Source organism: Prenolepis imparis, unplaced genomic scaffold (assembly GCF_030444845.1).
Source record: "Prenolepis imparis isolate NDT839.2.m4 unplaced genomic scaffold, iyPreImpa1.0 SCAF_8, whole genome shotgun sequence".
NCBI lineage: Eukaryota > Metazoa > Arthropoda > Insecta > Hymenoptera > Formicidae > Prenolepis > Prenolepis imparis.
In genome coordinates, this window is record NW_028141166.1 from 7,395,595 (window position 1) to 7,422,972 (window position 27,378).

The 27,378-nt window shown below is 35.0% G+C and overlaps 1 protein-coding gene across 3 annotated transcripts in view; it reads right to left on the reverse strand.

The window, feature by feature from the left end:
* Positions 1-20,562, reverse strand: part of LOC145939962 (CD151 antigen) — a 141,604-nt gene extending 121,042 nt beyond the window's left edge. For 2 of the 3 annotated variants that reach the window (XM_083044641.1, XM_083044639.1), the window contains exon 1: positions 20,252-20,562. The gene's annotated coding sequence lies outside the window, so the exon portion shown is untranslated. Of the gene's footprint in view, positions 1-20,247 lie in introns of all 3 variants that reach the window. The other variant, XM_083044640.1, reaches the window with a different exon arrangement.
* Positions 20,563-27,378: the final 6,816 nt, after the last annotated feature.

Genomic DNA, 27,378 nt, shown 5'->3' on the forward strand with positions numbered 1-27,378 from the left:
TTTTAAAGCCTTAGCTAAAGCGCGACTGGGCGAAGAACGGTTCCTATTGTGTTTCTTCAGCGAAATTCCCGAAGCAATTTTGAAACCGAGCACAAGCGAGTCCGCCGATCGTTCCAGAAGAAGAAACTTTTGTGGATCGGCTCCAATTTTTCCATGACGCCCGACGACGACATTACGTATCGTCGCCGCACGCTGTATGCCGCATTTCTACGGCTTTTAACCAATGGATTTCCCTCACTCTGCGTTGGCAAAGCGAGTGCCGCTATCGACCAGCGGACATTTCCGATAGACTTCTGAGTTAATGCCCTTCCGTCCCGGAAAGAACCAATATAAAATCCAATTATATTTTATTCATTTGCTTTTCCAAATGTAAATTTGTTCGATGCACGATTCATTGCAAAAGAGATTACCAGATCACAAAGATTCGCAAAATAAAGATAAACATATATCATTAAAGGAAAGACATCGTATACAAGATAAAAGGAAAATCTAAGCAATATTAACGTAGGAAAGAAATATATTGTACTAAATTATTTTAATCAAATAAAAAAAATTGCTGCAGATATTTTAAATTTAATGACTGCGGTATTATCACATTCCCTTAAAAGTTTATCAGACAGATATCGTATTGATTTCTCTCTCCCTTTCGTTATGGAAATTGATGCTTCCGTGTTTCTAAGCCTTGCCTTTTCGTTCGACAGGAAATTCGGAGACAGTTTCACTTAACGAAGTAAACGCGGAAATCCGTCGGGAACGATTTTATTCGAATTCGATTGTCCGTAACTCTTTAAGTTGACATTTTTCCATTTAATTCTTTCTCAAAAGTTACAATTATCGCTTAAGGTACATTTTCCTCTAACAGCATCTATTAGACTGTTAATTAATCTCACCGTATTCTAATGTACGAGCAAACTTTCGATATTAATTAAATTTTTCTAACGATTATTATTCGCGTGCCATTTTTACATCTCATTTTTGGATTTCCTCGAGAGATACAACGTTTAATTAATAATCAAACTCGCGGTGGTCGTTCCGGCGCTTATCGCAAACATATTCAGCGCTAGTCTGCAAAGTCATAACCGAGGTCAATTTAGAAAAGGAGATTATATTGACGCTACGTTGTCTAACAATACGGCGGACACTTCGGTGTAATTTGGCCGGTCAATAGCAGGAAGATAACTGCGTTTTGTGGGATTCCGACCTCGCTCGAGGGGATGGGAAAGGGGGAATTTTAGTAGGATAGCGCAAGCAGACCCCGGGGTGCAATCCACTTACATAGCTAATATCCACCACCGTCAGCCGTGCACCCCTGGGTAGCGGGCATTCTATTAACGTCGGGAATGCCTTGGCGACGTCAGTCCTAAGGATATATTCACACCTAAAATGCAACTTTAAAAATTCCTTAAAGAGAGAGATACGGTAATATCGGCGACATGATGCGAACAATCTCGTTTCTTTTTTTTTTGTAGAGAAAGAAATAAATTTCTTTCTCATATTCTTATACTCTTTTAATCTATTTCATTTTATTAATCAAAATTTATATCTATATATATATATATATTTATATTTATATCAATTTCCTGATAAAGAGATTTCATTCTGGTTCATTAATAAATATCACGCCGATAATTCGCGTTTTCTCTCATATCAGTTCTTTCACAATCACAGATTGGAATTTCGTGCATTGATACGACCTCGCTGAATATTTAATTAAACCAGAATGACGCGGTTGCGATGAATTTTTAATAACAAATTATTATTCATATACATCTTACGAGATGTGTGTAAAATAAATTCATAATGCCCGCATTAAATTCACGATTCATCGCGTCACCATTCATAATGACGTCTGTCACAACAGTGCAATATAATGCGATCAATCTGGAATCGAATTCGCGTACCTACGAGCTTCGCTTGTCGGGGAACCCGTATAATCTTCACGGCTGCTTAATCGGCCGAATTAACGATCGGAACTCTCGCGATAACGCGTTCACGAATTCACGGATCCGCTGCGAAGTACGAGCGCTGGAGCGTGATTGAGGCAATCGGAGCCATTCTATGGATGTGAGCCATTCATTGAATAAGGGCAAAGGCCACGAATCGTTTGAGAAGTGGAACGGACGGATTAGATTCCGCGTTACGTATGCAACACCGACGACCGCGATTAGCAAATGGAAGCGAAGTCCGAGGGAATCATTTCCCTCGGCCCATTATTGTGAACTACGAGTTTACCCGGGGCCCGTGTACAGGTGATGTCTATTGTATTAAGGAGCTGTCATTAGCACGCACACGCCATTAACATGCGGTACGGCTGTTTACTGGTGTCTGGTAAAATATCGCTTACACTTTAGTGTCCCTTAATTGACTCGTCGGGGAATTCTTAATTACGACGGGCAACCGCGCGACTGCTTTTGCGTCAATCATGCAATGCCGACGCATTACAGTGATTTTTATTCTCAATCGTCGCGAATACGTTTAATTAATTTTGTGCGATAACATCGCTGCAACGAGTAATGTTGGAAACAGCAGCGAACCGGTTTATTATTCCGGTTCATCGACGCGATACGCATGTTACAACTCGATAGTTTATAGTTATTTTACGCGATTAATGTTTCCTTAAAATTGTGCTCTTACATCAATAATTGCAAAGTAATTTTTAATTTCGAATAAAAAAAAAATAATTGAAGACGGTATGTTCGATTTTTTGACGCGTTTCAGATAATGATTCCGCGCGAAACGTAATGATGCTTAAAAGAAAGGCTATGGGGTCGACGCGAAGGGATTACCGTGTACCGCGATATTGGAGTCTATGTCACGATTCACATCGTGACTCACGGTGTATTATTAGTCGTTGTTCCTTCTCGTGACTTCTACGTAAGGAACGACCATCAATTGGCCTCTGATATTTCTCCTCGTGGTCGTCGGCCATTTAAATTCGCGTGGACAAGAGCCGTAGGGGATGTTGTGCCGAGCACAACTCGATAAATCTATCTGTTTACTTAAACGAAACTACGATGTACGAGTTTAGTATGTTATCTGTGTAACTCTGGCTATCTTCTAACACGTTAAACGTGCGACATTCCGTTTATAACGATTCTCGGTTCGATTTATTTATTATAAATCCCGCTTTAAACGATCTATATCCTAATATATACGTGTATTTTGATCTTATATTTCTCTTCTTCAAATGTATTTCTTTGTTTTATACGATATAACTCATACAATTATAACTCAAATTCTATTTCGCTAATGTTGTCAGTATGTTATTGTAGATTGTGTAATTTTAAGATAAAGAAGGAAAATTATATATAGACGATTCAAATTTTTAAACATCGCTACAAAGTTTACTTATAATTATATTAATAATTTTATTTATAATTTATTAATCATGCAATGTGCACATTTAAGCTTCTGTGATAAAGCTGTGCGCAGACTCTGCTATGAGGCCGAAGCGGTACGATCTTAATCGTGAGGCCAGAGTAAATGAGGCTAATTAGAATTTAACGTATGCGGTCCGGCTAATGAAGCTCAACGACCGGTGGCAAGTTTGCACCGAAACCAGTAGTTGGCGTAGCCGAAGCAACTTCGTACTCAAAAGACCGAGATATAGCTTGCTGCCATGTGTCTTAATGCGCTTTACCGACTATAAACGGCTTTAGGCAAGAGGTTCTGATGCCTCTCGTTCACCAAAGCAACGCCTTGTATAACACATATAGATTAATATCACCATTTATGTACATTCGCGTGTTGTAAAATTAAATGTCAATGTTTTGAGACATGCTATATATAATACATTTTATAGTTACGTCAAAAGTCGTCAGATGCAAACAAAATTAATATTGTTATGTGCAATTAAATAAAAAAATCTTAAAAATTAATTTTTTGTATAATTAAATAACAATTTCCACGAATCGAGAAAAATTATTAGAATTTTTGAAAAGAATTCGATCGTAATGTAATGTGTACGTATGAAGACATCACTTTTAAGAGACATTTCTTAATATTTGCGATAAGAGGATAAGGATATGTCGAACGATACCGATGTAAAGAATTCATTGAAAGACTGTAAGATAAAATCATAGCTAAATTTTAGATGTCTCTATTACAACTCAGTTTAATGAAATAAAATAGTTTTATTTTCAGAGAAATTAGAATTGAATATAGCCTGTAATTTATGTATAACGAGAGAAAGATAAATATAAAATAATGATTAATAATGTAAGTAACAATTTAAGGGATTAAATTTTTAAAAAGAGATAGAGTCTTTTAAAAACTTTGCGATATGCCGCAAATATTGTCCCGAACTATTTGCGCTTTCGCACTTTTTTATACGCTTTTTTGGCTATCGCGTTGCTTGATGTGCTGTTTAGCATAACTGTGTGTCGTAAGGTCGTTCCCACGATTGAAACGCCGAACAGAAGATGTTTAGTTCTTCTCCGAGGTTAGAACCGTTTCTATGTGAAAGAACAGAGTGCTATGCTAACACAGCCCGGTTTCCTAACGAATAGAATGTGTGAGCAGGATTGTGTATGTATGTATGTATATATGTGTATGCGGGGAAATAACGCTTTGAATGAAAAATTCGAATTTCAAGATACGAACACCCCGAAGGCGGAGACGTGAATAACGTCCTCGAACGAATCCGAACGGTCGGAAAGAAACTCCCTGCGGATTTAGAAGGCGTAACAGGTGATTCTTCTTCATCGCGGGACACATCTCCGTAGCACTTTGAAATATGATTTAACCGTGATCTTACATCGCTCGCTCGTGTCACAATTAACGTCGACGTATGAAAAACCAAAGCTATCCATTATCCATTTTAGTTAGTAAAAAGCAATGATTTACGTTCATCGTACTTAATTTTTCAAAAGTTTTTCTTTCACAAAAAGTTTACTTTTTTTAAATTTATAAACATTCTAAATTAAAAAGACCACGATAATTTAAGGTATAATTTACAAATTGGATTAAAGATGTTGCAAATAGAAAACGCATTCTTCGCAAAAAGAGTATATGTTCGGCAAACTTTGTTCTAACGCTCAGATTAATATCTCGCGTTTGCTAATTAAATTATTCGTATTTATGTTGGCGCGAGTTGTTTTACAGAGTTCGCTATGTGTGTATGAATTACGAGCAACTTTTCTCTCCGTAACTCTCGTGTCGCTCAAACGTTACCTTTAATTCGAACGAAGTAGCAACATGTAATTTTAGATATTATTATGCAATGCGCTATCTCGCGTGCGCGCGCTCGTCACATTACGCTTAGAGGATTATATGCTTAACCCTGACGCAGGTAATATTTCCTCTCTCTTTCTCTCTCCTCTTATTCACTACCTGAAGATTATAGGACCTACCGGCACGCTGAGATCGCCCGAGCAAGTGATTCTTCCCGTCCTTCCAGAGAAATCTCTCGGCAGGTTTTATTTTTCAGACAGGTACAAATATACCTGGGAGCCGTGCAATTTCTAGGGAAGGAGAATCGTCACTGGCTCGTTTTACCATAATGTTTCGATATGACTGAACAAGAATATATTCATAGTAACTAAAGAACGATGTAGTTGTATAATCGACGTCAGAAGTTGATAGATTTTTAACATGTAATTTCTAAATATATATTCTTATATGCATTAAATAAATTACACACACATCCCAGAATAATTATTCTTTTTTCATTGGAAAAAAAATGTATGGAACATAATTTAGGTGATTCGAAACAATAAAGCGATGGGCGTAATAAAGCGAAAAGTTGATGAGATGTATCTTTCGTAGTACACGCGGAACGAGATTATTTGAACTACATGTAGTATAATGCAGCAGCAGGATGCAATTACAACTTTGTAGAAAATTGAAAATAAATTGTGTTCTCCTCTATTTCGTTCCATCATCAAGAAGATGATGTGCGTAAAAAAATTCTTCAAAAAGCTGAACAGGAAGATCCACCTCTCTCGTTTTTATCTCGCGCTAATATCTAATCTCTCTAATAATATTATGATAAAAATTAATTACCTGCACGTAATACAAACGTTATCATATAATCAAATGAATGAAATTGAATCCGCTCTCATCATATTAATTTAATAATAATCTTATTTGCAATATTACCTAGCAATTTAAATTAATCTCTCTTTTGCAGACGCAATATTTTTCTCACAACAGTCTTATCGTACTTAACATTTAATACGCCGTATGAAAAATATAATTTTAACTCTGCGCGAGACTTAAAATTGTCGAAAACGAAGCGTCGATTGTACCGAATATCTGCCGGCGCGCTTTTGCTCGACTTCCTCTTTCTCTCGTCGTCATTAGCAATATCCAATTAACGAATATTTTCGATTTCTCGAAAAGGGGGTTTCATCATGAACGGAAAATCGCGTATCACGCTCAAACGGCGAGCAGGTTTCTCTCTGTTTAATGACTCTCGATTCTCGTTCGCGCGCTCGAATCCGCCGATTCACGATGCAATTCGACGCGTTGTCAATTAAACGAGCGCAAGAACCAATGACCGGAAGTAATGACCGATCGGGCATCACGAGAAAGGTATCTAACGGTTACGGAGATGCGTGTCAGTCTCTCGTCATTGCCCTGCGGAAGTGCTTCTAATATATTCACCGCACGCTACTAAGTGTAAATTTTCCAAAGAACATGCTACCATAATATTATTCGGTTACATATTAAAAGCGTTGTTACTTTCGCATGGGAAACTGTGCGATAAAAGTTTCAGCACGAAATCATAAAGATAACAAGTTGTTCTTGCATGTCGATACTTTTACGCATAAATTTCACGCACGTGTCTTTATTATTCGTATCTATTTAAAGCGAAAGTATCGTCGCGTTCACATATATATTTGAAAATTAAGAGAAAGAAAAGTACATAATTTTATAATAACAATATAAAAAGCAATTTAATTTCAGAGTAGAAGTATCGCGGTCAAATAATAACGCAATCGTTATGCAATTCATATTTCGCATTTCTCACGACACAAATGAAATTGTCAATCATTTGTCTCGCGAGCTGGAAATTTTACGGGGGTAACTTTCGGTCAATCGTTCATTATGCGACAACAGCTGACACATCTCTGGGAGAACGTTGCCGGACGCAAACTCTGAATTAATGCAACGTGGACAGGCACCGAGATATGCACGAAACAACGAGAAACGCGGAGAAGCGGAGAGCGAACGGGATCCGGTACATGTACGCGCCACTACTCGCGTATCATACGCGGTTGGATTTATGTCAACGTATCTATTACCCACATGCAGAGCATCGACGGTTCTCTCCTGTCGGCACGACTGTATATAAACGCGAAACGCAACCGGACGCAAAATCTCGGGCGCACAGTTGATCCTCCGGTTGTGAACGAGTCTTTATTTATCGGAATCGAAACGCAGGTACCAGCCACGCGCCCACGCACGCGCGTGCATGCGTGAATGCGTGAATGCGTGCGTGCATGCGTGCCTACGTGCCTCGGCGCCTGGCTGACGTTCGAAGGTGGATATATATAAATATATTTTTTTTTCGAACACGTGCGCGTCGTATTAGATATTTCCACGCCTAGCGGCCAGGAAAATATACGAATCATTGCTAGCAGAAGAATATATTAAATCCACGTTCGGTTGTGCATTATAATGTTTCGCGGGACGATGTCGTATATAAGCGCGTTCGCCGCACCTGTGCGTGCACGCGGATTGCCCGGATTAAGATTTAATTTGCCACGTCACGTCGTTGCGAAAGACTTATTGACTCTGCGTCTTTACCTTGACACGTGTTTCCCGCATTTTATAGTGTTCCTGGGAGAAATTGACTAGACTTGCGTCAGTCGATAAAATCTTAGTGTGAATGTAATGTCAAAATTTTACATTACACAAAATTAAAATATATAAATCAAATAGATAGATGCATTTCTATGATAATATTGCATATGTATAAAAACAGATATATTTTATATATATTAATATTTTTATATAAAATTTTGCGCGATTGCATCGCGAACGTATAATTTTCCCAGAATTTTACTTTCAAATATTACAGTCGTAATTTTAGAACGTGTTAATTTTAGAATGCGCGCAATTTCATTGCAATTAAATATTAATTTCGTGGTAAATGACATGTAATACCTTGCACGTGACTTGAATGAACTGAATTAAAAAGTAGCTTAAATCAGATTTCGACGGCACTTCCGGTCTTCAATTAATTTCGCCCAACCATTTCCCTCTTCATATTGATTTTGCTTCACTTTATTTAATTTAACCGGGAGACTGATAGTAAAACTTTGCTTAACTCAATTTTCATTGTCGCCGATGCGCGAAATGTATTTCAAGCAATCTTCATTCTTTCTCTCTATGTATTTTATTCCGTCATTTTTCATACGCGAGGCAATTATTATTTGCATAAAAATGAGAAATTCGAAGAGCAAACGAGATCTAAATATTTGATCATAGAGATTAATTTCATTTAATAATGTTATTCGCGATCAAAGTGTACGAACTTATAATGAGAAATCGCACAACACACAAAATTTAAATATTGATCTCTTTTCAGGGCGAACATTTTTTTGTTATTAACACTCTATAATTGTCTTAACCTCAATTAAATATAAACATATATATTTTATGAATAATTTATTTTAACTTATTTTGAATTATTTTTAATTAATAAAATCAGGAATTTGTATATATTTTCTCTTCCTGCTGAATAAATCTTATTTTAAAAAAATAATATCGTGCGACGATAAAAAAAAAGAAAAGAAATCAATCATGATATATAAATACATACATTAATAACGTGAATGACACGTGCTGGATCTTACAGATTTATTTAGCACGCCTACACATGATTCTCTGGCGATGTACGAACTTTCGATTGGCTAACTTCGTTCGCGGTGTTTGAATTACTGAACGGAATTATTTATGAAGTGTCGGAACACACACGCGACGAGATCGAAAGTATTAAATTCACACGCGGCCTCGTGTGAGCGAATCACCGACTCATATAAATTCATCGGCTGCCTTTATGACGCGGCGCGCAACGACGATATAACACGCATATATTTATTAAAGACGATGTTTTCATCTCGCGCGCTCTCGCACTCACATAACACTTAACAGGCTTTACCCTTTGGTCACCGAATGGGCGACCCGTCTTTACGAGATGTAAACTCACGATCCCATTAAATGCGATTCGTATCTCTTCCTCTCGTTGTATTACCTTCGGTAGAAGTGCAACGTGTGCATCCATAAATGTAATTGATACTGCATTAGGATTAACGATAATTTAAGTGCTTTAATTGGATTCTCGTTGTAAATTCACGGTGAGTAATTATCGTTTTGCAATTCGCGTTGCATTTAATCAAAGTGCTAATGCAATACGACGTTTCTCGAGACTTCGCGGTCGCGGAAAAATATTTATCGTACATTAAATTAAGTTTATTGTCTTCGATTAGCAAAACAGTATTTTATTCTGATAAATGGAAGAGTAGATTTTCAAATGAGAAGGTAAACAAATATATATGTTTTTTTTTTATTTCGGACAGGATAAATTGATTTTAGCTTTCCGAACGAAAAGTTTCTTTCTCATATTGTAAATTTATAAATAGAACGCAAACTGTTTCAATAACTCGGTAATAAATAAATATGTATATGTACGCATGTTTCATTTTTCATCCGATGTGCACTGAATAATTGGTGGATACCGCTGATCAGAAAGATACGAAATTATTTAATACTGTTTCCGCCGAAACTAAAACTCAATAGCTTACATCTATCCCGAATTAATTCTACCGCAAATCTACATTAATTGAGCTGCAATATATATGTATGTGTGTTCAAATTTCTTTTTATTTTTCAACATTTTAATATCGAGAAATATAAATATCAATGAAATATATATGTTTGTTTAGAGGAGATGAAAAGAAGCTTTTCATTGCCTATCCTGAGAAAAATAATGAGTCTAGGTGGATTTGCATGAATTATGTAAGTCGTATTAGTATCATGCATCTCCGCATATATCGGAAAATACTGAAAAGTTTCGCACAAAGGATACCGAGACACATCGTATAACGCAATGCACGACGATACTTTCATAAACTTTGTTCATAAAATTTCGCAATGTCACGAGCATTTAAAAAGTCTTGTCGTAACTTTATTTTAGAGAGATCTTATAACTTTTATAATTCTATATTTTCAACGGACCTATATGCGCGAATCCTTCGTCGATGTGTATGGTCTAATAAAAATCTTCAAAGATCATATCGTTTCGAAGAAAACAAACGTTTGCGGTTTTTTTCATCCCGATTTAATTTTAAAAGTATTTTTCGAATTGAAAAGAAAAAGAAGAGAAAAATATGTATTTGGATTTCAAGACCTCCAAATGTTTATTCGGATGTCTCGAATATTCTCGAAAGTCCTTCAAACATATCGCATTTACCTTTTTCATCTGATCTGTGGTATATATGCATACCCCATATATGCGTGCCGAATATCTCGAGCCCTCGCTGCTACTGCTCGAAAAGGAGCGTTTTAATTGGCGGCATAGTTAGAGGAAGCAGGCAACGTATCGCAAATTTGCATGGAAGGATGAGAGCGACGAGAGCGACGAAAAAGAACAAGAGAAAGAAGGGCAGAGATTGCCTTTTAAGGCGGCGATTCGTGAATCGGCGAGATTTAAAGGGTAACCAGCGGTTGCGGCGAAACGAACGGCATACAAAAGACTATTAGCGTAATTAACAGGCGAGCGTCGACCAATTCGTGATCTCACGCAGATATCGAGAAACCGTAAAGCCGACAAAATTAACGAGATGTAAATCGCGGATATATATGTTTTAATTAATGTCCCGCGAAAATATTCGTATTGTCGAAAGAGATGATCGCGAATATCGCGCGAGGCGCACATAATGAGGCGATAGATATAATGTTACAAAAATATCGGTGAGCCAATATTATGCAGCCGATATTATAGCGAGATAAAATAGACATTATGCAATGATATTTAAATTCCAAAAAAGAAATGAAAGTAACGAAAGTGAGAAATAGTATACACAATTCAAAAGTGTGATAAATCAGTTTAATGCGGGATTTGTTAGGTGTATTTGCATGATGTTTAAATATTAGAACGAAACAATGAGTCGATAAACGGCCAATGAATCTATACCGCGCGCAAAATTTTGCGATGTAAACAAAGGCGCGAAATCACAAACGCAATATAATGAATCTTATATATGCAATCCTGTCCCGTGTAACGCGAATGAAAATCGATCACGTACAATGAGAGATGCGGATATTCGTTTTATTTCGCCGGAAAACCACGAATTTTCTGCGTGTGTACCCGGAACCGTTAAATAAATAAATAAATGTGCTTGTTCGAGAGACACAAGCTGTTTCGCTCAAAGCGAATATTGCGCATGTGATATGCCTCGTTGCATTTTCGTGAGTTTACACGCGTACTTGGCTATCGAACTAGTGAAGGGTTTGATCAACCGATTAAGTTCTGTTCTAAAACGCGCCGAACTCGTCATCGTGCTCCAAATACAAGATTGCTCCAAATGCAATAGATTTATCGTGAAATAAAATATTATCCGTTTACTGCACAGCATCGCTATTCGATGAGATATACGGAATCTCTCTTGCGGCTTTAGTTACGGACTTTATACAGGCGCGCATTCACCTTCATTTTGCGCGCGCGAGCGATCATTCCGCTCAACCCACGCGGCCAATGCGCACCGCATGGAAAGGCAATGCAATATTGCAAACGCCTTTATATTGCGCGAGATAATGCTTCATTAAATCCATGTTACCGCACGCATGGCACGCAATAACCGATGCAGCGCCGCTTCGAACGATCAAAGCCCTCGCAATTTTGACATTACGTTCCAGTTGTATCGATTTTATACCCGCGCGTAATTTATGACATGTAACTGTTCGAATTTTAATCGTGCGATTAATTAACACGTCATTTTTCATTCTCTTTCTTTTCGCGATAATTTCCTCTATCTTAAAACTTCCTTTAATCTTTACTTTTTTTAATTTTTTTTTTTACAAGAACAGCGAATGTTATTTTTAGAAAATTATGAAACAAAAATATCAAAGAACGAGCGATGAAAAAATCAATAAGCAAACTGCTAAAAATATATATTACTAAAATAATTTTTTTATTCTTTTTATCGTGAATCACTGAATCACATTTCTCGGCACTTAATTATGGACGATCAGTGACTGTATAATGTCACTTGTCATTTTTCACAGGCAAACCTCATATCGTATCGTTAATGAATCACAACGCATCCGTTCTATAGGCACTTTGCTTAACAAAAGGCTTTTATCTCGACGAGATATATTTTTTCTTTATTTCCGTCACTAGAAAAATATTCATCCATTAATCATGTATTATATAATATTCTTGGGATATTTAAAAATTCTCAATTTATTTTACTCAAAATCAATTCTTTTATTCATATCGACATCCAATGTTTTACAATTCCTATTGGAAACAAAAATTTTATTATAAAAAAAATAAAAAATTCTTTTTAGTAATATACATTTTTAGTAGTTTGCTTATTGATTTTATTTATCCTAGAAACATGAGAATTAATCGCTAAAACACGAGACAAGTGCAAAACTCAACTGTTTCATGATATTTTTCGAAATATAAAAGATCTTTCATCTCATCGCAATTTTCCCAAGTGTTCAATCTTTTACGAAGTTATTGTGATTTTCACGACGACGAGAAATAAGATCGCAATCTTAGGAACTTCATTATGTTGGTGGTAGAAAACGCGATGATCGGTCGTTATGTTACACGAAGCGTTACACGGGTCACGTAGTTTTACGGCAAATTAGAAGATTAAGTGCGACCTAAGAACATTACGCGTTCAGGAAGCGAAGTTCGGGGTTAAGAAGAGAGAAGAGAGAGAAAAGAACTTCCGCAATTCTATGCACGGACGGAGGATCGAAATTGGAATGCAGTCAACCTCGGGGGGACAATGCCGGACGTTTTTAATTTTAATGCTTTCATTAAGAGCCAAGTCGCGTGGACGTAACCGCGGAGATGTGGGTCAGTTCGCGAGATCGCTATCGCGTTTCGCCTCGAGCCTCCGCTTATATCTACACATCTTTCCTCTTCTCGCGTGAACCATGACGTAACAGAAATTACGGGGATTTCCAAGAAAGCCCTCGCCGTGAATGTATCGCATTTATTTAAACTTCGATCGCGTTTAAGGGAAATGAGTTAATATTTAGTGCATAGATTTCTGATTTCTCATTATACACATATTCCAACATTCGGCATTCTTAGGCCAATATTACATTTGTCGTACGACAAACTTTTTAAGCGCATTGATTGGCTGCGGTATAGAAAATTTCTGAAGTCTCTATTTTGTAGCCAATCAATGAGCTTAAAAAGTTTGTCGTACGACAAATGTAATATCGGCTTTATACGTATTGTAAGCTCGTTTTCTTATTACGCACGTCTCGCCTTCATTCGTACTTTATTCGAGATAAAAGCTCTGCGTGTTGTATATCGATTTTTTTCCCCCCGTGTTCGCGCAGCACAATCTGCCGGCTTTCAATTATTTAGAAAAAAAAGCAACGATACGAATGGATGCAACATAGGCAAATTAGCCAGCTCGCTCCTGCTTTTCATCTGTATCGCATTCGCAACAGGTAAAAAACAAATTACCCTCCGAGTTACGATTTGACTGCCAGGGTATAACGAGATTGTTCTGCAATGTTGCTCAAAAACGAAGCGGCTGGGGACAATTGAATTAATTTCTTGTATGTTGCGGGAGAAATAGAGATAGAGATTGTATTCAGTGAAATATGAATGCAAAATTAATAGCCACGAATCGATTCATACGAGATAAGTTTCAAAGCAAATCTCTCTCAGTGGCGCGAAATTCTAGCGAAGATGTAATATATACATTGTATATATAAAATTCGTTTAAAAACTTCTCTTAATTTAATTTAACAAATATTACGCGATGTGAATAACACGTTATATAATATTCACGCGCGCACGTGCTTTCTCTTTTTCTAACAATATGTACATTTATATTCCAAGAGATTAAGGAGCTCAATTTGCCACGTCATGATTGGATCAGCGAATGAATAACACGACGTTAGTCATGCATTCAACGAATAAAAAAATGACAAGTAAGGTAGGCGAACGTAACACAAAAGGTACAGAAGGAAAGGGAGATATCGGAACATCGATGCCAAATATATTCAGGTATAGAAGATACGAAGCTAACAGCGAGGAGGAGGGAAAGATAAGCGCCGAAGGTGGGCAAACAAGCCTGTAAATTTCGTGACACCGTTTTCGGGAAAACGACGACGCGTGCAAGCCGACAAATGTAAGGGAGAAAAGTCGTAAAAATGTCGTTCCGCGATTGAACAGCTGACTAACTCGGCGCGCAAACAACGCGCCCGTGTTGACGCGTTTAGACGCGCATTCGTCGTTTTCCCGGTGTTCGCGATGAGTACGAAACGAATTTGCATCTGTGATACAATGGTGCTACCAGCTTCCGGAACTGTCCGATGACACGATACAATGCGTTCGCCGAATAACGGCGTTAACGAAATATTCGGGATCGAGCGTGTATATACTCGCGGCAACCGAAGAGGGATTGTTAAACCATCGGCACGTATAACGTTGGAATATATGTACAGTCTCTCTCTCGTTTTGCGCGGGCAACAAACATTTGCGAACATGACGAATTAAGGAGAGAGAAGCAGCGTGTCAAAGCTTGGACACGTGTCGCTTCCCAGCTTGAATCGCAAATGCAAGATGCGACACGTATCGCTCGAACAGCTGCGTAATGGTTCGAGAATAGTATAATTCTCTCTCCGTTATATATTATGCAGATTCCGTATATATTCCGATACGTCGTATCGAATTTGCTTACAATTTCTTATAGATTTTATTTCACGAATTCGGAAATATAAAGATAAACATCTCTTTCTATCTATATCAATCGATATCTCTGAAGTTGTACATGCGGTGAGAAAATTGCGAAATGTAGCGTTCAAGATATATACGAAGAAAAAAAATATATATCGAAAGAGAATGAACACTCTCTTTTATATTTGATATTTCGAGCAGCGCGAAAATATCAGCTTTAAAAAGGGGGAAAAAAGAAAAACTCTCTTTCAGGATCTTTTCTGGAACGGAAATTGATTAAGGTTCGATGACATGAAAGAGAATAAATGGAAATAAAAGCACAAACGCGCACCGTGATCTCGCGTTCCTTACGCCGTGAAATATTCATTTTCCACCGTCGGAGTTAAATTTTAAACAGAGTCTCTGAATCGAGAGAAGGCGTCGTCCAGACGGATTTAATTTAAGTTTTCAGCTGCAAATTTGCGTTCAAGTGTAATCCAGAGCGACGTATAATTTCGCGTCGTTGTTTCGCGTAACACGAGGTCGCGGGAAATTCGTCGGATGCGAGCTGCCTGACAGCCATGCGCCGTGCGATGTGCGTCTATGAAGCGAATATAGCTAATACGCGCCAGATAACGACGATAACGAGACACTTGACACCGAGAACGAGCGCACTCCGTCCATGTATCGCACCTGTGAAGCAACTGTTAAGCAAGGAGGACGAAGAGCGCAACATTGAACGCGTAATCTATCACTATTAGCAATCCGTACAACCGGCTCTTCTCACCTAAGCTAAAGCTCAACTCTGTCAGTACTAAACATCGAACGTTGTTTTTCTCAGATGTTATCGCACATACACAGAGAGAATTTTCTCTTAGAATTTACCCTGAAAATCGTGGTAATCGTGGGACAATATGGTATGGAAAGAATTTTATGAAAATTTCTTTGATTAATATTTATCACAATAAAAATAATAATATCTATTATAATAAAATATAAAATATGTTTGATTAATTTTACTGTGATAAATATTAATCAGAGGAATTCTCATAAAATTCTTTCCATACCATATTGTCCCACGATTACCATGATTTTCAGGGTAAATTCTAAGAGAAAACTCTCAGTGTACGATTGCTTTTTCGAAAACATAATTTCTTAGAGAAAAATAATTCCATCAAAAACAATTTTTCAGAAAATTAAAAAAAATTATAATAATAAATTGAAAAGGCTCTATAAATACAAAATCAGATAATTATTTTGATATTTTGATCAAGCCCTTTTCATACCTGATTTTGTATTATAAAAACTATTTTATTTAAAAATATATAAAATTTTATTTTGTCTGAAGAAATTAAAACACGTGAATTTATTTAAACGTCGTATACAACAAAATCGTTTATTCTACATAAAAATATATCGAGTTATAACGAGACACACCGAAGACTAAATCCGATACAATGCCGTTAGAGACCATTAGTGTGTAAATTACTACTTTCCGTCGACGCGATCTGTAATATTCTGTTGGTAGTGCTAAACCTAGATCTCTTACATCTCGGTGTGGATTTATCGCGTCGAGAACCGCGTCGGCGAGAGAACAAGGTAAATCAAATTAGAAACGTATTCGCGATACGACGTATTCTCAAGCGCGGCAGCCTAGATTCGCGGCGGAGATTATTTTAAGGGTCGGCCTCGCTGACAACGAATGAATATGAAACGTGTGCGAAAGAATTGTTATGCTGAATCGTCACGCTAAAATCTTTCGGCGACGAATCGCGATGATGCTCCGCATAACGAGGGAAAATTACTCCGCCGCGTTTTAGCCGTCTCTCATTCCGTGTGATTCACTTAACATCGCACCGCGAAACCGCAAAATAGAATCTCGGTCTTCAATCTTCAAACTGGAATCTCTCAAATCTCAAACAACGTTGCGTTACACGTTTCTAAGCTTCCTCGATTATCGTACGCGATGCAAGATTTCATTCTCGATGAATTACTTAAACTATATTCTCATCCGTGATAATAATAAATAATGTTGTTATGAAATTTATTAACGGAGTTGTTTTTAATGAAAAATCGGCAAAAAGTATTTCAACCATCATTCAGAGATTTTTTTAGAGAATATCGAAGAGCTTTGTATATAAATTCTCTTCTACAATATATAATTTTATATAAGTATAATATATATAATTTAATAAGATAATATCTGTCATGTCTATATTTTTTAAATATTAATCTATTTATCTACTATGCATTTTTTACACAAATGCATATACCCTCTCAAATTAAAACTACTTGTTTACAATTCCGTGAAACGATCGCATTCCGGTTTAATCCCGGAATAGAGCAACGACGATCTCCTGTCGAGCGTCGATGAATCTCGGAACAGGATGCCTAAGCTCTTTCATAAGACCCTGAATTCGAACCCCGTCACATCGCTTCGACGAGCAACGCGACGACCGGAAGGCTCGCCTTATTTCCCCGGCAACTTTGGCCGAGGGAAAGATAAATCCCGTCAATGTTCGCAGCAACTTCCGAGCTCGCGGAACCGAATAACGGATATTACGAGGAAGCGGCTCTCCCACAGCTTCAGCGGGAACGACAAGAGATATTCCGAGACTCGAATAAACCTCGAATTGTGCCCGACACGCAATATCCCGAGAGAAAGAGGAAAGGGAGGATGGGAAGGGAGACACACACGTGGGCCGGCGTGTTGCACAAACGTGTTGCTTTAACGCGAAAGCCTGTTCGATGTGTAGCCCAATACTCATGCGGAATACATATTTTGGTACTCCAATGAGGTAGAACACCCGCGGGATGTTTTAGTTTACAAGCTCGACATATTACTTAAGGGCGTACAACTCAATTCGCTTACAAATACATAATTTACATAACAACTTTACTAATCTCACAATCGCTGCTTTACTCGCTTGAATTTCTCAACTATATATCCAAATGTTAAGAAAAAAAATACTCGCAGTTGCTCAACTTATTAATTTATATTAATTAATTTTCTGTACCAGTAATTTTTTTCTTTTTTGACAAATTTTTCCAGAATTATGCAAAACCGATATGATTATAAATATCTCTACACAGAGAGAATTTTCTCTTAGAATTTACCCTGAAAATCATGGTAATCGAGGGTCAATATATAGTATGGAAAGAATTTTATAAGACTTTCTTTGATTAATATTTATCATAATAAAAATAATATCTATTATAATAAAATATAAAATATAGTTGATTAATTTTACTAATTTTACTGCAGTTTAGTAAAATTAATCAAACATGTTTTATGTTTTATTGTGATTGGTTTTTTTTTTTTTTTTTTTATTGTGATAAATATTAATTACAGAAATTCTCATAAAACTCTTTCCATATACCATCATATTGTCCCACGATTACCACGATTTTCAGGGTAAATTTTAAGAGAAAATTCTCTCAGAAACTCTCTGTAAATACTCTTATTGATTACAATGATTATTGTAATTATAGTATAAGAGAATCGAAAATTGAAATCAAAGTTTTGCAGATTTTTATACATTGAAAATATTAGACGGAATATTTAAAATAGAAAAATGTGATTTATTTTACGATTCAGATATAGTCGTAGAATTAATTTTTCGCCAATGACCAAGTATATAAGCATCGATATCTCTGAATACCTGAAGACTTACAGCGAGAGGAAGTTGTACGATGTCGTACGCGACGGATTTCTTATCAATCAACTATTTCTTTCTCTCTTTCTCTCTCCGTCTCGATCATCTGTCTATTTGCGCGTCTCCTTCACAGGCTTCGTATACGTCTCGAACCGGTACAACCGGAAAGAACCGGCGGAATTCTCTCTATTTCTTTCTCCCTCCCATCGTCCGTAATCTCTTTCTCCGCGCATTGTCAAAACAAGTACGCGTGTAATTAGATTTCAGGGTATTTAAATCGGAAAACACGTTCGGTTCACGTTCTCATCGCAATTTTTTGTGATGGTATCTCTCTTTTCTTTTCTTTTTCAATTAAATATACAATCAATGTTAAATAAGACTGAAAAAGATCACGTAACGCTGAGTACGCGTTGTTTCTACTTTCCCGGATTATCTGCGGAATTTGTCTGATAAGCACATTTAACTAGCGATTGTTATACCAAAAACCTTACACGCTGATATCTCTTTCATTTCATTTTCAGTTAAAACAATAGAGATTTTTTTTATTTTATATTATTTTATTTTATTTCTCATTCGCTTATGAAATAAATGAATAAAATTATAAATATAAAAAAAAACATCTCACTCGTTCCACATGTGCATATAACATGAAAGGCGAACTGAAATATATCGACCACATATTTTAATTAAAAATGAAACATTGATTGGTGATTGTTGAAACAGAAACAATGCAAAAATATCAGACTATGTGTAATACATTCTATAACCGGTTTTATTACGAAAAAGAAGAAAAGATCGTCCACAATCCCATTGACTAATACTAGAATTACAACAGTCACTCGTACTCGGGAATATTGACACAAATAGAATACGCGCTTCTATTTGCCACGAAAATCTACCCTTGTCAGCATATTTACAGTCCGGAAAATAAAGACTGGCAGTGCACGTTCCGATTTTTCGGAGCGTATGTTTGCCTTCTGTGAATATGAAAAATTTGCACGCTTAAATGAGCAATCTAAATTTGCAACGCGCGGATAAAATACTGACCGGGTTCTAAGAATAGGTTCTCTTCCCATCTCTCATCGTTTATTGAAATATCTATATAAAACGGTCCATTCGAGATGTGGAAAATGTAAAAGGGACACGTCGCGCGTGTGTGATAAATATTGGAAAATATTTTTCTTAAAAAAAAGAACCGACGACGAACAGTTTTCTGTAAACAGTTTCAGCAATTTTTCAATAATTTTTATCGACACATTTTTATTTACACTATAAGCGACATGTTACGCCATGTTTTGCAATAAATTTGCACGCGTATTTTAATAAAATTAATCATTTTATGCGCTATTACGATTAGACGTATCCGTTGACGCAGTCATATATCCGAGGACATTCTTTTATCGTTCTTTTTTTTATTTTTCTCTCGCGTGAAATAAAAGACGGGCAAAATCAATATGCGCCTGACTGACAACGGAATATTTCATCAAATATTTCTACGTTGCGCTTTACAAAGCCGCGTCTGCGGCAACTTCACTGGAAGCGCGTATCGAATGACGCGAAAGAAACTTGCAGTCACGTGATCGCACGATTTGAAAGCGCAACGTTCACGCCGTACGTTGCTCACCTGAGGTACAAATTCCACCGGAATCCTGAATCTTTTTGCTACACCGGGTTCGTCGCACATATGTCTGTGCGTGTATATGCACGAGTATACATGACACGTACTCACCGAGCAGTTCTTGAGACGATCTCGCGACAGCTGGGAGGACGTAAAAAGCATCCACCGGCGATCGCTTTCCGACGTGCGACGTCTCGCCGGCGTGAAGAACTTTCGTACTTTTTTGCACCAACTGTTTAAACCGAGTAAAAAAGAAACACTCGCGCTATTACTCGGCGTGTGTACGCGCGTCTTCACTTTCGTATATACGTACAACACTCGCGCCGATCGAGAACGACGCGCACAGAGAGATGGACCGAGAGAGAAGCAATGTAGAACTAACCGCGGCGGAGGTCGGAGCGCAACTGACTCGATGCGCGTAGCTCTCGCGCGCAGCCGGCTACGGTTCGCTGCGAAGTGCGCGCCGCGCACCATCTCGACCAGCCCGGAATTGCGCGCGATAACCTGTCAATCTCTCGTGCCTCGCACGATTATTTTCCACGCGTCGACAAGTTAAACGTCGCCCGCCTCTTTCTCTCTTTCTCTCTCTATAATTTGCAATTTTATAATTCGCGCAATTATCGTTTCATAAAGCCTCGCTCTCTGTGTGACTCGCATTCAAACCACTTAAACTTTCCTGCACGATACACGCACTAATCATGAGAACCGTTCGAGACTACGGAATACATATCTACACCTACACTCAGTTACTAATATCTAAACTCTCGACAAAGATAGTTATTTCCGGATTGATACATCGCCTTATTTAATGCCAATTTCACAGGATGGAATTTCATCAAATATCTTTACATGTTAATTTGCTGCAAGAAAAAAAATCCTACATTTTTCAAACGCGATATAACATATGTAAGTACACAAAGAATTTTCGGTGTGTCTCTTTATAACACGATATATTTTTATGTAGAATAAACATTATAAACACGCAGAAATTAGTTTATAGTTTGAGGAACGATTTTGTTGTATACGACGTTTAAATAAATTCACGTGTTTTAGTTTCCTCAGACAAAATAAAATTTTCTATATTTTTAAATAAAATAGTTTTTCTTAAATACAAAATCAGGTATAAAAAGGACTTGATCAAAACATCAAAATAATTATCTGATTTTGTATTCATATGTCAGAGCCTTTTCAATTTATTATTATAATTTTTTTAATTTTCTGAAAAATTGTTTTTGATGATGGAATTATTTCTCTCTAAGAAATTATGTCTTCGCAATCGTACACTGAGGGAAATTTCTCTTAGAATTTACCTCGAAAATCATGGTAACCGTGGGACAATATGGTAGAAAAAATTTTATGAGAATTTCTCTAATTAATATTTATCACAATCATCCATCACAATAAAATATAAAATATATTTAATTAATTTTACTATGCAGTTTAGTAAAATTAATCAAACATGTTTTATATTATATTGTGATAGATAATATTATTTTTATTGTGATAAATATTAATCAGAGAAATTCTCATAAGATTCTTTCCATATCATATTGTCCCACAATTACCATGATTTTCAGATTAAATTCTAAGAGAAAAATCTCTCCGGGTAGCAGTAAAAAATTTCGGTAAATTTCTATATTAACGTCATCACCTTTGCTTTAAAATTTACATGAAGCTTTCTTTTGGTCTATAATTAAGATATATGATATTTTCAAGCCAGGCAAACTATATGTTGTCTTTGCAAAAAATCGTCAAGTGACATTTTTTCCCCAAAGACAACATATAGTTTGCCTGGCTTGAAAATATCATATATCTTAATTGTAGATCAAAAGAAAGCTTCATGTAAATTTTGAAGCAAATTGGAAGTGATGACGTTAATATAAATAATTACCAAAATTTCCAATAACATGTTTTAAATACGTTCAATATTGACACTGTGTCAATTTACGATCTTTAAGAAATAATAATTAATATCTTTACATGAAAACTATCGCGACAATCCGCATTTATTTCGTACGGAACGTAAAAACTGGCATTTATTTTATTCGACTATCCTCTTTAATCGCTAGACTGAAAATCTAACTGCTGTAAGAAACGCGAATAAGTTTCGAATGCATCGCTCTCCGTTTTTTCGCTTTCTGTCTTCTAGAAATACGTGCTTATCTTATTTTTATAGAAATTTTCCGTGCTCGAGCCTCGAGCCTCGAGTCTGATGTAATATGATACGCCGTCGCATTTTCGAGCATCGTACGATTTAGCGATTATATCGCCCGACCGTGTATTGTAAACACAGGTGGCCGTGAACTCGAGTCGAGACTCCCCTTTCCCTTACCGAGCTCGAGATTCACCGGCATTATTTTTCCAAATAGTGTCACATTTATTAATTTATTTAGTCTCGACTGCCGCGAAGATTACGTCAAACTTTTCCGCAGTTCTCGCTCGTGTGTCGCGTTATTCGAATATCTAAAGAACATTATAATACGCGTTTGTGTGTGCGTTAACAAGTGATAAAGATTATTATACGATATTGGCGTTCTATATTCGATATATACACACCTGTGTATGTGTGGAAGTGTGTGTACGTGTTAATATTTAATGTACATATGCTTCGTTTCGCGTTTAATAGACACTAATGGTGATGAGTGATGATTAATATACCTTTCGATAATCGCTGTTGTCCAACTCTATCAAATATAAGTCGCAATAAAAATAACAGCTGATCTAAAATTCCTGTGGAATAAAATTCCGCCTTCGCTAATTGCTTCTTAGGGTAATAATTTCGTTCGAAATCATGATGCAAAACTTTGAAAGTGAGCTTGATAAAAGCGATATTTAGGATGCTTACACGGAATGCAGTAACGCGTAAGAATATTAAGAACAATACTGAGGTCTCAAATGCTTTCTTATTTCATTTGTTTATCGTAATTTGCAACAACATAAAAAACTGTTAAGAAATTTATTTATTTGTTCCACAGTATATCAATATCTGCAGAATAAGAATTAATGTTTTATTATCGCTATGTAAGAATATTTATTTTTCTAAAAAAGGCATGTAAAGCCGATACCCGCATATATCAAAGTTTATTGTTGTCGCTTTTCCGAAATGCTCATTGGCTGTCTCGATTCGTGTTGTGCATTATATTTGTAGCACCAAGCTGTTCTCGCGAAGGTTAATAGTTTAAGTTTGTCCAAAATAAAATTTAATAAAATAATATATTATATTTTAAATAATATGTTATAATACTTTAAACTCGATTAATATTTTTGACAGTTATCAGCTGATTTCTGTCAAAAAATATTAATCGCGGATGAAGTTTTATAACATATTATATTACTTACAGAATATTATTATTTTAATTATAATAATATGTTGTAAATAATATAATATGTTATAACATATACTTATAATATATACTTTGTCCGCGATTAATATTTTTTGACAGAAATCAGCTCATAACTATCAAAAATATTAATTAAATTTAATGTATTAAGGCTCGATTGCACCAACGTTATTTTGGTTTTAAGCGAGATTTAAATATATGTTTGTCTTTATTTATTTAGAAAGAAAAACATTGACACATGGCGCAATCGGGCCTAAAACGTATTATTTAAAACATATTATTTTATTTTATTTTATTTTGAACAAACTGTTAAACTGTAACCATCGCGATGACAATCTCTCGATGCTACAAATATAATGCACAACGCAAATCAAGGCAGCTAATCAACACCACGAAAAAGAGGCAAAAACACTTGCGAGAATCAACTTAACATGCCTTTTTTAAAAAGAAAACAACACAAGCGTGCCATACTTTGCTTTTATATTAAAAAGAATGATATTAAAAAAAAAATAATATAAAGTTTATTTAAGCCCGATTAATATTTTTTGACAAAAATCAGCTGACTAAAATGTTAATTTGCTAATTAAATTTTAAAATTAAAATATGTTATAGAAATTATAATAATAATGTTGTAATTAATATGTTATCATACTTTAAACTCGAATATTTTTTGAAAGAAATCAGCTGATAAATTAGCTGTCAAAAATATTAATCGAGTTAAAAGAACATATTATTTAAAACATATTATTATTATATTTTAATTTTTAAAACAGATTATTTTAAAACTAAATTAACGATTTAATCAGCTGATTCCTGTCAAAAATTATTAATAAATATATGTATATTATATTTTACATAATATGTTATAATACTTTAAACTCGATTAATATTGACAGAAATCAGCTGATGACTGTTAAAAATATTAATCGAGTTTAAAGTATTATAACATATTATGTAAAATATAATATACATATATTTATTAATCATTTTTGACAGAAATCAGCTGATTAAATCGTTCAGTTGCTAATTAAGTTTTAAAATAATGTTTTAAAAATTAAAATATTAATATGTTTCATATAAATAATATGTTATAGTTCTTTTAACTCGATTAATATTTTTGACAGCTAATTTATCATCTGATTTCTTTCCAAAAATATTATTCGAGTTTAAAGTATTATAACATATTATTTACAACATTATTATTATAATTTCTATAACATATTATTATATTTTAAAAATTAATTAGCAAATTGACGGTTTAATCAGCTGATATCTGTCAAAAAATATTACAGCGTTAATTTGCTATTAAATTTTAAAATAATAATAGGTTATAAAATTTAAAATAATAATATGTTGTAAGTAATATGTAATAATGCATGCATTATCTGCGATTAATATTTTGTGACAGAAATCAGCTGATAACTGTCAAATATTAATCGAGTTTAAGAAATTATAACATTATTTAAAACAGATTATATTATTTCAATTTTTATAACATATTTTTATTTTAAAATTTAATTAATAAATCTTCGCGGCAGTCGAGACTACTACTAAATAAATAAAACGCTATTTGGAAAAATAATGCCGGTGAATCACGAGCAAGGAAAGGGAAAAGGAAAGTATCGATGCGAGCTTACAGCCACCTGTGTTTATAATACTCGCTCGAGCGAAATAATCGCTTATCTTACAATGCTCGAAAATGCGACGGCGTATCATATTACATCGAGGCTCGAGGCTTGAGCACGGGAAATTTCTACAAAAATAAGATAAGCACGTATTCCTAAAAAGGACAGAAAGCGAAGAAACGGAAAGAGATGCGTTCGAGACTTATTCGCATTTCTTACAGCAGTTAAATTTTCAGTCTAGCGATTAAAGAGGATAGTCGGATAAAATAAATGCTAGTTATTACGTTCCGTACGAAATAACTGCGGATTATCGCGATAGTTTTCATGTAAAGCTTATTAATTATTATTTCTTAGAGATCGTATATTGATACAGTGTTAATATTGAACGTATTTAAAACATGTTATTCGAAATTTTAGTAAATTTCTATATTAACGTCATCACTTCCGATTTGCTTCAAAATTTACACGAAGCTTCTTTTTAGTCTACAATTAAGATATGTATTAATGTTTTTAAATCAGGCAAACAATAATGTCGTCTTTGGAAAAAATCGTCAAGTGGCGTTTTTTCCCAAAGACAACATACTGTTTGCTCAACTTGAAAGCATCATACATACATATCTTAATTGAAGACCAAAAGGAAGCTTCATGTAAATTTTGAAGCAAATCGGAGGTGATAAACATTAATAAAGAAATATTCCTTTCGAATATATAAAAGCATTTACGATTCCAAAAACAATGCTTTTCCCAGGGATCATCACTGTCGTTCAAATCTATCAAATATAAGTCGCAATATAAACAACATACATATCTGATCTAAATTTCCTATGAAGTATAATCCCGCCTCCACTAATTGCATCTTAGATCTTAGGGTAATATTTCGTTCGAGACCATGATGTAAAACTTTAAAGATAGTTTGATAAAAGCGATATTTAGGATGCTTACTACACGGAATGCAGTAACGTAAGAATATTAAAAACAATACTGAAATCTCAAATACTTTCCTATTTCGTTTGTTTTTCGTAATTTGCAACAGCATAAAAAAACTGCTAAGAAATTTATTCATTTGTTCCACAGTATATCAATATCTGCAGAATAAAAATTAGTGTTTTATTATCGTTATGTAAGAATGTTTTATGTGAAAAAAGAATAAAATTTCCCACAAAATATCAATGTATACGGCACTGTAAGTCTACTGCATTATAGTAAATTCCTTCGCTTTTATTTGTTTTTCTTTTCGGAATATAATTCGGAATAATTTCGGATTATATGTATATATCAAAAAAAATATCTACAAGAATTTTGTTACAAAGAAACAAAAATGTTTGTGTTTCGTAACAGATAGATTTCGATATTGCACATATTGAGCTATTTCTATAGTTGCTTAATTGCTTAAATACTATTTCTGTCCGCATAATTAAAAAAATTAATGCGCAAGTATAATATAATGCGAACTAGTTCTATAATACAAAATAGTTAAATTTTCAATTAAGAATATCATGTTTCAATTTAATTTCTTATTTATCTTGATTCTAAAATCAATTTTTTGTTAATTAACTGTGTGCGATCAAGCTATCAATAACAGTTCCATATTAACATAGAAATTGATCGAATAAACATTATAAATTATAAAACATTCGTAATATAAATTTATCGTAAAAGTACGAATTAAAATAATGAATTGTGTGTCTAATCGTTTCAATAGTTTAATGGCGAAAAATTGACATTACTCATTTTTCACTACTCCGAAAATGAGCAAATATTTTTATAAATTTGATATTATAAAGAAGAGCAACATACTAGACGATTTAGTAAAATATTTGGCTTATCACACACACAACCATAAAGAAATACTAATATATATTCGAGATAAAATCAGTAACAAAATAAAAAAAGTAAAAATAGCATTTAAGTGTTTCTCAAAACAAAGACACATACATCATTTTATCGTTAACGATAAAAAAATAATAAAATTCTGAATAATCTTTAATAAAATTCGGTTTTTGTTAATAATAATAACTTCATCTGCAAATTATATATATACATATATAATTATAGTTCTTCATTAGAAAAAGAAGAATCTCTGATCTGCGAATGATAGATATATCAAAGAATAGAGATACATCCAAAAATTACGATCACGGATTTATTTCTTACAAAAATTATCGCAAATGTTGCAAATTATCACAACTAGAACACTTGATGATTTTGTCTTTTTCGGTAGGTAAAATGTGGATCTCTCGATTAATAACAATAAGATAAATATTCTCTAGAT